Here is a 12,439-nt window from a genome sequence, read left to right on the forward strand (position 1 = left end):
AAGTTTAGCCTGGAAAAGTAGAGAAAACCAGACAGGTAACTTCATACTTACACACACATAACAAGATTCAGGATAGGAATTGCTGAGTCTCCTGTCTCTTCATTTAAACCTTGTATTGCCAGTTTTATCGATCATATCCCAATTGATTATAAAACGTGCTAATTTCCAGGTTTCTGCATTCCTCAGCACAGTATCTTTTATTCCCAAAACCCTGAGTGCCTACAAAAATGCCACCTACTGCCTGGTTCTAGCAATTGCACAATTACTAAAATATCCTTTCCTTCAAGATTTCAGTTTTGTGGAACCATTTGTAATCTAAATCTCCAGTTTTAGAGGCATCATTTGAGAACTCCATTTTTCAAAAATCAGGAAAACTTGAAAGCGTGTTTTGGATGATAATTTTGTAAACAGGAAGACCCAATATCACTGGCTGAAGAGTACCTTTTTACTCTTTTAAAAAGCTCTTTCTGCTCCTTTCTCCAGCACACCCTGTAGTCAGAGAAGCTCATGCATTTTGTTAAATTATTTAGAAAACAACCTGAGTTTCTGAGAATGTTTATTAACATGAGTATTTTAAGAAGTGAGGGTGTCACTTTGCTTAAAATGGAGTGTTTTAACAAATCTTAAAAAGCAACTTATTAGTATACCGTTTTAGATGGTAAAATACCCATAACATAAAATTTACCATTTTAAGCTGTTTTTAAGTGTACAGTTCAGTGGCTTTATATACATTTATTTGCATTGTGCAACCATCACCACCATCTATCTCCAGAACTTTCTCATCTTCTCAAGCTGAAACTTAGTATACCTTTTTATGAAGTGGCTCTAAATAGAGCACAAAAGATTCTTCCAATTACTTTCCTAATTAATGTCCTTCTAGGGAAAAAAAATTATCTTTTATCTCTAGCATTAAGTCACTTGCATAATATCTTACTTGTCTGACGTTTTCTTAGACCTTTAGTAATTATAAATTCTCCTTGAATTTTTCTGCCATTTAATGGAATAGCAAGAGACAATAATAGGCACTGAGTATGACTTTGATTTTGAGTTTCGTAGTTTATTAAAACTAAAAAACATTACAGGTAAAATCACAATAATTTTAGATCCACAAAAGGAAGAATAATATTCTTGATCTCTGAAGGAATAGTGGGATTATCTCGCTAAGACCTGGGGTCATTTAGGATCAGGCTGGTGGAACCAGAAGCTTGGACCAGGGCAGAGCCAAGCACATGTCAATGCCTGATAAACTGAAGATGTAGAAGAAGTAAAGATAGGAGCCGACATTTTTCCTTGGTACAGCATAGGCCAAAGATCTAGGAAACAACACTAATATAGGAAGGATGAACCAAGTCTGAGGGGCAAAGCACACAAAGATACCCACCCCTCCCCCCCAAAAAAATAGATAAATAAAAGGAGTAAAATACAGCAGGACCTCAGCTGATTGATTCTGATCTTGCGGCAGAGCAATCTGTTCTATTTCCTGTATGTAAGTAAAGTGGGCTCTTGATCTAGATTTCAAAGTGTAGGAGAGTGACTGCAACCTATTAAGTGAAGGAAGCTAAGAACCAGAACTGCAAGTGGGATCCCCAATCAGCATATAAAAAAATACATTGGGGGATGCCTGGGTGGCTCAGTTGGTTAAGCCACTGACTCTTGATCTCAGCTTAGGTCTTGATCTCAGGGTCATGGGTTCATGCCCTGCATTGGGCTCCACCCTGGGCGTGGAGCCTACTTAAAAATTAAAAAAAAAAAAATACATTGGAACAGCTATCTGTTAACAAATGCTTTTCTGAAGCCTCTGAATTTTTCTTGGATATGCAAATACAAATGAGGAAGTCAAACCCACAGCCCATAAGAGTTTCTATTAAGAATCAAGTTGCAAAGGAAAGAAAATTAGGGTTTGCTTTAAGAAAATTAACAAAATCATCAAAAATTATTTAATGCTTAAAGAAGGTGACAGTAGGTGACTAGAAGCTTTTAGAAGCTTCACTGTATCCTGTATTTTAAGTATATCTTCACTGACCAGAATTGGACATGTTTGTGAGCCGCAGCTGCAGAACTGTTAGAAGTTCTTTGAAATTCCTGCAAATCTAAAAAGCCAAGCCCGGTTTCTCGTTACGTTTGTTAGCATACTGCCCCAGTTCCATATTGCATTACTACTGAGGAAGTATCAATATAACAAAGATATTCCAGTCTTTATTGAACCATATAAATCTATGAAAGTTATCAATTACACATGGTAACAAATAGATTGTTTCTTCAAAAACTAAAAAGGTAAAGGTGTACTGAGCAAATTGGTACCTCTTTTTTTTTTAATTGGTATCTCTTAAAATATTTCTGTTAAACAAAAAGAATTATACTTTTCTTTAAAGTACTTTTGTACTTTAATATATTGTTGTATATTAAAAATGGGCATGATCTATGAAAAGAATAATACGTCATAAACAAGTGAGTTTATCCCAAGAATGTATTGTTGAGCATTATAAAATCAATGTAACTCACCATGTTAAGTAAAAAGAAAAACTGTTATTATCTAACTAGACCAGAAAAAGCTTTTGACAACATCCAACATTTCTTCCTGATAATAACTCTCATCAGACTAGAAGGGAACACTCTCAACCTGATAAAGGGCATCTGTGAAAAATCTATAGCTAACCTCAACTTAACAGTGAAAGACTGGGTTCTTTCCCCTAAGGTCAGAAACAACAGATGGGCACTCATTGCTACTACCCAGCATCATAATACAGCTTCTGGCCAGTACGATATGGCAAGAAAAGGAGGAGGGAGGCATTTCAATTAGGAACAGATGAATGGATAAACAAATTGTGACATATTTTTATAATGGAATACTACTTGGCAAATAAATGGAAAGAAGTATTTGCACAACAGCATGTATAAATTATACTAAGTGAAAGAAACCATATTAAAAAAGACTGTATACTATATAATTTCACTTACCTAAAACTAGAAAATGCAGACTAACCTGTAGTGACAGAAAATGGGTCTCTGGCGGCTGAGTGAGTAGAGGGGTTAGAGAGGAGAAGGATTACAAATGGGCAGGAGGAAACATTTAGGGGCGACAGATATGTCTACCATCTTGATTGTAAGTGACAGTTTCATATCTGTATACATCATATTTATATAATTATATACTTTAAATATGTACAGTTTATTGTGTATGAATTCTATTTCTATAAAGCTGTTTTTTGAAAAATGGCCACAAGTTCTTTGACCCTCATTCCATGAGAGGTCTGATCTGTATTGTCTACCTTTGAGTCTGGGTGGGCTCTCTGACAGCTTTGACCAATGGAATATGACAGAAGTGACACTATGTCAGTTTCAGATCCAGGACTTAAGAAACTGGCAACTTCTACTTTCTGTCTCTTGGCATGCTTGGTCTGGGAGAAGCTAACCATCATGTATGCAGTCTGACTACCTTGAGATTATCAAACTGTCAGGAACTCCCAGCTATCCTATGGAGAGCAAGATGCCCAGCCATGCTGTAACTGTTCTTGCCATCCTAGTCCAGGCACTAGACATGTGAGTGAAGTAGCCATCTGAAATGCCTAGTCCAGTCAAGCCTTTATTACAAATAACATTGCTTGAACATTCATGTACAGATTTTTGTGTTAACCTAAGTTCTCATTTCTTTGTGATAATATTCAGGAGTGTAATTGCTGGGTCATATGGTAAGTGCATTTTTAGTTTTATGGAAATTGCCAAACTGTTTTCCGGAGTGGCTGTAGCATTTTGCATTTATACAAACAATATATGAGGTAATCCAATTTCTCTGCATCCTCACTTGCATTTGGTATTATCAGTATTTTTTTTATTTTAGCCATTCTGTTAATTGTGTAGTGATATATCATTGGGTTTTAATATCCATTTCCCTCATGATGTTGAACAATTATTGTTCATGTGTTTATTTGTCATTTAAATATTATCTTTGATGAAATGTCTGTTCATGTCTCTTGCCCATTTTTAATTGTATTTTTTGTATACTGTCATTTTGAGTGTTCTTTATCTATTTTAGATATAAGCCCTTTGTCATATATGTGGTTTGCAAATATTTTCTCCCAGTCTGTAATTTGTTCATCCTCTTAAAAGAGTTTTTAAAAGCAAAAGTTTTTAATATTGATGAGGTCCAAGGTATCCACTTTTCCTTTTTTGATGTCAACTTTAAGAACTCTGTTTAGCTTTAGATCCCAAAGATTTTTCTCCTATTTTTTCTCTTTAAAAATTATACAGCACTATATTAGTGTCAAGTTCTGTGTTGTTGTCTTTTTTTCTAAAAGAACTGTGGTTTTGTCTTTTGCATTTAATTCTTTGATCCAGGTTAATTTTTGTGTAAGGTGTGAAGTTTAGGTTGAAGTTCATTTTTTCCCCTATAGATGTCCATTTACTCCAGCACCATTTGTTGAAAAGGCTATTAAGATCAGTTGGGCAGGGGCGCCTGGGTGGCTCAGTTGGTTAAGCAACTGCCTTCGGCTCAGGTCATGATCCTGGAGTCCCAGGATCGAGTCCCGCATCGGGCTCCCTGCTCAGCAGGGAGTCTGCTTCTCCCTCTCCCACTCCCCCCTCTTGTGCTCTGTCTCTAAAATAAATAAATCTTAAAAAAAAAAAAAAAAGATCAGTTGGGCATTTTTATGTGGATCCATTTCTGAGCCCTCTATTTTATTCTGTTGATTTATGTCTCTCTCCCTGACCAATACCACACTGTCTTGATTACTGTAATTATTATTGTTTAAAAGTATTTTCTTTAACTTCCAAGTGTTTGGAGACTTCCAGTTTAATTCCATTATGGTCAGAAAAGATATTCTGTATGAATTCAGTTCATTTAAATTTTTTAGTATTTGTTTTATGACCCAGGATGTGGTTTATCCTGGTGAATGTTCGATGGGTACTTGGGGAAAAAACTGTGTATTTTACTTTGTTTAGTGGCGTGTTTTATAAATACCTGTTAGAACTTGTTAGTCGATTATATTTTTCAGTTGTATATCTTTGCTGATTTTCTGCCTAGTAGTCTATCAGTTGCTAAGAGTGGGGCAGTGAAGTCCCCAGTTATAATTGTGGATTTGCCTCTTTCTCCCTTCAGATCTATCAGTTTTTGTTTCATGTATTTTGAAGCTCTTGTTTAATGTATGCACATTTAGGGTAACTGTGTCTTTTTGGTGGATTGATCCTTTAATAATTAAGTAATGTTCCTCTTTGTCCCTAATAATTTTCTTTGCTTTAAAGTCTAGTTCTCTCATATTAATATAGCCACTCCCATTTTTTAACTAATGTTGGCACAATATATTTTTTCTATCCTTTTACAAAAATTCATTCTTCCTATATCATTGTGTTTGAAGTGAGTTTCTATTGACAACATATAGTTGGGTTGTGTTTTTAAATCTACTTTGCCAATTTCTGTCTTCTAACTGATATATTTAGTGCATTTACATTTAAAGTAATTATTGCTATATTAGAACTTAAGTCTGGCATCTTATTGTTCGTTTTCTGCTTGTTCCTTCTGTTTCTTAACCTGTTTATCTCTGCTTGCCTTCCTATAGATTACTAGGACAGTTTTAGAATTCTAGATTTGTTTTTCTGAGTATATCTCTATATAGTTTTCTTTTTGATTGTTCTTTTTTTTGTAGTTACATACATACGTAACTCATCACCATCTACTAGTACAAGTGTTTTATTATCACTTGAGTGAAGTATTGACTTACTTCCATTTAGGTCCCTTTACCCTCCCCCACTTTTTAAATACAATTGTTTTATATCAGATGGTTATATCAGATTATTTCATAAATTTTGATTAAACCATCAAATATGTTTTAAGAAACTAATGACAAGAAAGATAGTCTCTCATACTTATTCTATTTTTACCCATCCTGTTCTTTCCTTTCTGAAGTTCCAAACCTTCTTCTGCTGTTTCTTTTCTATTGGAGAACTTCTATAGCCATTCTTTTTTTTTTTTAAATAGTACTTTATTTTATTTTATTTATTTATTGAGAGAGAGAGTGATAGAGAGAGAGCATGAGAGGGGGAGAGGCAGAGGGAGAGGCAGACTCCCCGCTGAGCAGGGAGCCTGATGCGGGACTCGATCCCGGGACTCCAGGATCATGACCTGAGCCAAAGGCAGTCGCTTAACCAACTGAGCCACCCAGGTGCCCCTTCTATAGCCATTCTTTAAGGGAAGATCTGCTGGCAACAAATTCTCTTAATTTTTCCTCATCTGAGGATATCTTTATTTCCCCTTCATTTCTGAAGGACAATTTTATAAGATATAAAATCCACAGCTGGGGCGCCTGGGTGGCTCAGTCGTTAAGCGCCTGCCTTCAGCTCAGGTCATGATCCCAGGGTCCTGGGATCAAGCCCCGCATCGGGCTCCCTGTCAGCGGGAAGCCTGCTTCTCCCTCTCCCACTCCGCCTGCTTGTGTTCCCTCTCTCGCTGTCTCTCTCTGCCAAATAAATAAATAAAATCTTAAAAAATAAAATAAAATGCACAGCTTACAGTCCTTTTTTTTTTTTACCAGAACTTGAAAAATGTACCTCCTTCCGGCTCCCATGGGTCAGATGTATAATTCACTGTTGTTCAAATGGGTATTTGCCTACAGAGAATTAATCTTTTCTCTGATTTTAAGGTTTGTTCTTTGTCTTTTATTTTCAGAAGTTTAATTATGACATGTCCTTGTGTGGATTTCTTTGGGTCTATTCTATTTGGAGTTTCTCAGCTTCTTAAAAACCAAATTTGGGGGCGGGGGTTAGCTATATTTCTTTAAATGCTTTTTAGACCCACACTCTTTCTCCTACTTCTGCAACTCTCATACTAATATTAGATCTTTTGTTGTTGACCCATAGATCTCCGAGGCTCTATTCTTTTATTCAGTCTATTTTCTCTCTGTTGTTCAGATGGAGTAAATTTTATGTCTGTCCTCAAGTTCGGTGGTTCTGTCCTCTGTCATCTCTACTATTAAGCCCATCCAGCAAGTTTTTTTTATTTTGATTATTGTGTTTTTCAGTTTTGTAATTTGCATTTAATTCTTTATTTATAACTTCCATTTCTTTGCTGAGATTTTCTGTTTTTTTCACTTGTTGAAAGAAAATTCGTAATTGCTTATTGAAGCGTTTTTGTGATGGCTGCTTAAAATCCTTCTCTGATAATCCAAATTCTGATTCATTTGGATATTGGATATATAATCCAGAAATTGTCAGATTCAAATTATGAATCAAATGATTATTTTCCTGTTCTTTGTATGATAATTGATTTTTCCATTGTATCCTGGATATTTTTGGATATTATGCTAGGATAATTTTGATTGTATCCCAGGTATTTTGGGTATTATGCTAAGACTCTTGTTACTATTCAAATTTTCTATCTTAATAGGCAGTTGCCATGCTTAGTTTTAACCTATTGGTTCTTGGCCTGGTAACAATTTAGTTTTCAGTGTCCTTGCAGTGCTGTTAACTCTGCTTTGTTCTTTGCCCTTGCTGCAGTTCTTGTTGAATCTATGCTGGTGTCACCTGCATGGGGAAAGACTCTGGGCTGCCCTGTCTCGCTGAGCTGCCTTCCACTAGTAGGGGTAGGAGAACAAGCAACTTAGGGCCTGTTTTGTTCTCCACCACTGGGCAGATGGCTAGGAGATGCCAGACCTGGATCTATTTATGCCCTTGGGTAGAGGGCCTGGAGACTGGATAGTCTGCTACCGCCCTAGGTGTGGAGTGGGGCTTAGGGTTCCTCAGTAGGTCTCCCATTGTTCTTCCCCCTTTACCAGTCTTTGGCAAGAGACAGCAAGCTTTTCTTAATTCCTTTTTTTCCCCCTGTGCCTGTTAGTGGGCCTGGGATGCAGGTCTTTCTGGTGCCCAGTCTAAGCTACATGGAAGATAAAAAGAAAACTCAGGGAACTCACTGCTGTGACCTTTCTTAAGTCCTAAGGCTCCTAGACAGTTCACCTTTTCTTTCTAGCTTTCAGTCTTCATAATTGCCTGTTGAATTACTTCCAGGGTATTTAGTTGTAGTTAGAGGGGAGGAACAGGGGAAAGTGAGGAAAGTTGCCATCTTGTCTGGGACCAGAAGTCCCCTCAATAATTTTTTTAAATTTGAATAGGGACTTGATATGAATGAATAATAGGTAATATATAACCCTGTGTTTAATTATGCACTGTAAGTCACTAGAGGTAAGGATATGGGTGAGTTAAAGCTAGAGGTCGAGCATAAGACCTCATGGAGACAAAATCATTTGGACAGGCCCTTAAAGCAAAAGGCAAGATCATGCAGTTGAAAGGAACAATATGAACAGGAAGGACTATGGAAAACAACTGGGAAGATTTGCCTATCTTGAGGAGAAATTATGTCAGGGGGTAATGAGAATAGAAAATAGAATGGGTAGGCTCTGCTGATATAGAGGGCCTTAAATATCTAAAGTGAGATTTGCTAGGTTGAAAAGTAGAAAAATATCCAAAACTTGTAAGGGAAACAAGTGACATGAAAGTGAGGTTTGGGGCTCCTGGCTGGTGCTGTTGGTGGAGCATGCGACTCTTGATCTCGGGGTTGTGAGTTCGAGCCCCATGTTGGTGTGGAGATTACTTGAAAATAAAATCTTAAAAAAAAAAAAAAGTGAGGTTTAAGTGAGATTAGTTTGAAATAGATGTACAAGGTATTTTATAGTGGAGGAAAACCAATATCAAGGAGCTAGTTGTGAGTTTGTCATGGTATCCAAGTGTGAGATCCTGACTGTGGCTATGAGGTGGTTGAAGTGGGAATAAAGAGGAAGCAGGATTTACAAGCAAAAGGGGTAGGACTTGATACCTGACTAGATATAAAAAAGTGAGGTTTGATTCATAGGCCGTCAGGTTTGGTGATTTCTGTTTCCTCATATATTTCTTTAAAAATAACCAGGAAATTTTGAAAGAATTAATTTTGCCCTTGAGAGAAGCTTTTCTTCCTCCATACCCTTCCCACCTACATGTGTAATTTTGAGAAGAACTTTACTGTCAGGCAACTGATTAACACCTTTCTTTAATCTTTTTCCAAGCCTAATACTGTTACCACACATTCTGAAATAGCTATTTCACATGTTAAAAGATGTCAGCCTACCAGTAATTAAAGAAACGCAAATTAAAACAACAAAGTTTGATTTTATGGCAATATTTAATGCTGCAAGGGTTTAATGAGATCCATATTCTTTTCTCTTAAAGTAAATGGGTATAATCTTTCAGGAAAGAAGTTTGACAATATGTAGCAAGAGTCTTTAAAATGTTTAAGTACTTCTACTTTTTTTTTTTTAAAGATTTTATTTATTTATTTGAGAGAGAGCACATGAGAGGGGGGAGGGTCAGAGGGAGAAGCAGACTCCCTGCAAAGGAGGGAGCCCGATGTGGGACTCGATCCAGGGACTCCAGGATCATGACCTGAGCCGAAGGCAGTTGCTTAACCAACTGAGCCACCCAGGCGCCCAGTACTTCTACTTTTAAGCATTGATGATAAGGAAATAATCAGAAATGCAAAGAGACGATGGATGCCAAAATGTCAGTTGCGGTATCCTTAATTTTTCACAATTATAAGTATATCTAAATGTGTATTAGGAGGGGGCGCCTGGGTGGCTCAGTCGTTAAGCATCTGCCTTCGGCTCAGGTCATGATCCCAGGATCCTGGGATCGGGCCCCACATCGGGCTCCCTACTCCGCGGGAAGCCTGCTTCTCCCTCTCCCACTCCCCCTGCTTGTGTTCCCTCTCTCGCTGTGTCTCTCTCTGTCAAATAAATAAAATCTTTAAAAAAAATAAATGTGTATTAGGAGGAGCGAATGGTTAAATACACAATGGTAGAATATTGCACAGCTTTTAGAAATATTGTTTTAAGGAATTTAACTTTAATAACTGAGTAAATATAATGTTAAGTGAATTCCAGTTTTACATACTTCATTAATATCATATCATATTCATGCTTTTTTGACCTGTACAGCCATTATTAGGGTAAAAATGTTTTGCTGCTCTTTTCAGAAGTTATTTGCCAACCACCCCCTACAGATAATAAAGCTAATTTTAGTCTTCTTGCACTAAAAATTTCCACAGTGCCTTACATATAGTGCTCAGTAATATTAGCTATAATTATTGAAGATCTCTTAAGAACTTTCTTCCTAGAAAAGCATACACATTTATGTATACAATCAAGCATACAACTTTAGGCCCTTTATGGACCACATAAATCCCATATGAGGAGGATCCTCTTTGCCTAGAGCCATGGTGAAGAATCGTTGCTATAACTGAAGAAATCTCCTTTTACCCTTGCATGTGGGTGGTTGAATTAGAGTTTGTTGGGGCGCCTGGGTGGCTCAGATGGTTAAGCATCTGCCTTCGGCTCAGGTCATGATTCCAGGGTCCTGGGATCGAGCCCCACATCGGGCTCCTGGCTCAGCAGGGAGCCTGCTTCTCCTTCTTCCTCTGCCTCTCTCCCTGCTCATGCTCTCTCTCTCTGTATCTCTGTGTCTCAAATGAATAAATAAAATCTTAAAAAAAAAAAGAATTAGAGTTTGTTGTCCAGGGTTAAGAGGTGCCGATTCTCATTTTCACCTGATATCCTTGGTATTGAGGTAAAATAGATGCAGTCTTCATTTAATACTACCTTTTCTGAATGACTGAATTTAACATACAATTTCTTGGTGTCTCTCATCTTGACTGGTGATGCTCACATTAATTGGGAATTGACTCTCAAATAAACCTATTTCAGACAGCTGGAAATCTATTGTGATGGTTCAGAATTTGCAGCCATTCCTATCTGTCATTGTTCCAGCTTCCTCAATCTTTACATATGACTGTTCAAGGCACTCAAGGCCTCCACTGCCACCCTCACCCCTTCCAAATCTATTAATCACCCAGAGCAGTGGTGCTCAGGGCCCTAGATGCTACAAAGTGATAGAAGAGAATAAAACTAAGGTAGTCATGGATTAGAGAACTAGATTGCTAGTGTTGCTTACGGAGCCACATTTAAAGGGTTCTGTTGAACAAGTCCAGAAGACAGCAAGCAGATGGCAAGGGATACAGCTGTGGCATCCTATGGAGGAGAATTGTGGTCAGAGGTGGGGAGAAAACTTCAGCAGTGGCAGGAGGACTGTTACTAGCCAGCTACCTACTTTGCCACTTTGGAGAGGCTGTACGGTGTGGTGATTAAGAGTTCAGACTAAGGGGGCGCCTGGCTGGCTCAGTCGGAGGAGCATGCATGCTACTCTTGCTCTCGAGGTTATGAGTTCAAGCCCCACATGGGGTCTTACTTAAAAATAAAACCTTAAAAAAAAAAAAAGAGTTCAGACTAAGACCTGCATTCAAACCCCACTCTACCATTTTCTGGCCAATATGACCTGAGGCAAGTAACTTAACCTCTGACCTCAGATTTTTTTGTTGCTGTTGTTATAAAGTAGAAATGATCATAGTACCACCTATAGGAGTCTTAGGATTAAATGTCCTGTGAAAAACACTGCACCAAGTCTACCATGCCTGAAGGGTTCATTCAGTAAATGTTGTATAGCATTAAATGTGATGATTCCTCTTAGGCTGAAACTGGAAAAATGAGTTAATGTTATAGAGGGACAGATTCTGGCTCTGCATGAGGAAGAAAGACTGGCCTGAATGTGTTCAAGCAAAGACTAAACTATCATATATGTATGTCAGAGATGAGTAGATGGATCGGCCATTTGGTAATCGGTCATAATCTAAGTTCCCTTCTCACTGGAAGACTCATTTTATAAGGCAGACCTACATGAAAACTGTTTTATTAACGTGACTATTTATGTTACAGAATTACGTCCAAAGAAGTTGGGATAGGAAATATCTTAGTTTAACATAATGAGATTTTTATTGGCTTCTCTAGTTATACCATTTACAAATTGAAAGAACCTGCTAAGGATCACTGGTGGGAGTGATATTATTAGAATTAAATGTGAGTCATAGAGGCTCCCAGACAGTGTTCTATCTATCTATGGAGGGAAGGAAGCTAAGTACATGTTAGGTATTAATTAGCACTTTGAGGGGCGCCTGGCTGGCTCAGTTGGAGGAGCATGCATCTCTTGATCTCGGGATCATGAGTTTGAGCCCCATGTTGGGTGTAGAGATTATTTAATAAATGTTTAATTAGCACCTTGAGAAAATTTAATTAGATTTTACAAATACAATTAAAAAGGCCAATTTTTTGAAAAACATATTCACATATGCTATTTAAGTTCCACCTAAAACAATTTGGAATGAATTTTAATAGTATTTTTGTTTCTCTATAATTTATATTCTGCCTCCTTCTAGAAATAATTTGAAGCAACAGCTTAGAACATTATGCTAAATCAGGGCACCTGGGTGGCTCAGGCATTAAATATCTGCCTTTGGCTCAGGTCGTGATCCTAGCATCCTGGGATCGAGCCCCGCATCGGGCTCCCTACTCCGCGGGAAGCCTGCTTCTCCCTCTCC

General features: G+C 37.7%; 1 protein-coding gene across 2 annotated transcripts in view; it reads left to right on the forward strand.

Annotated features, from left to right (window-relative positions):
* The window catches only part of LOC110585264, a 34,988-nt gene that overhangs the window by 1,110 nt on the left and 21,439 nt on the right, over positions 1–12,439 (forward strand). The gene's annotated exons all lie outside the window — the stretch shown is intronic.

The sequence above is a fragment of the Neomonachus schauinslandi genome, chromosome 9, assembly GCF_002201575.2.
Source record: "Neomonachus schauinslandi chromosome 9, ASM220157v2, whole genome shotgun sequence".
NCBI classification, from domain to species: Eukaryota; Metazoa; Chordata; class Mammalia; order Carnivora; family Phocidae; genus Neomonachus; species Neomonachus schauinslandi.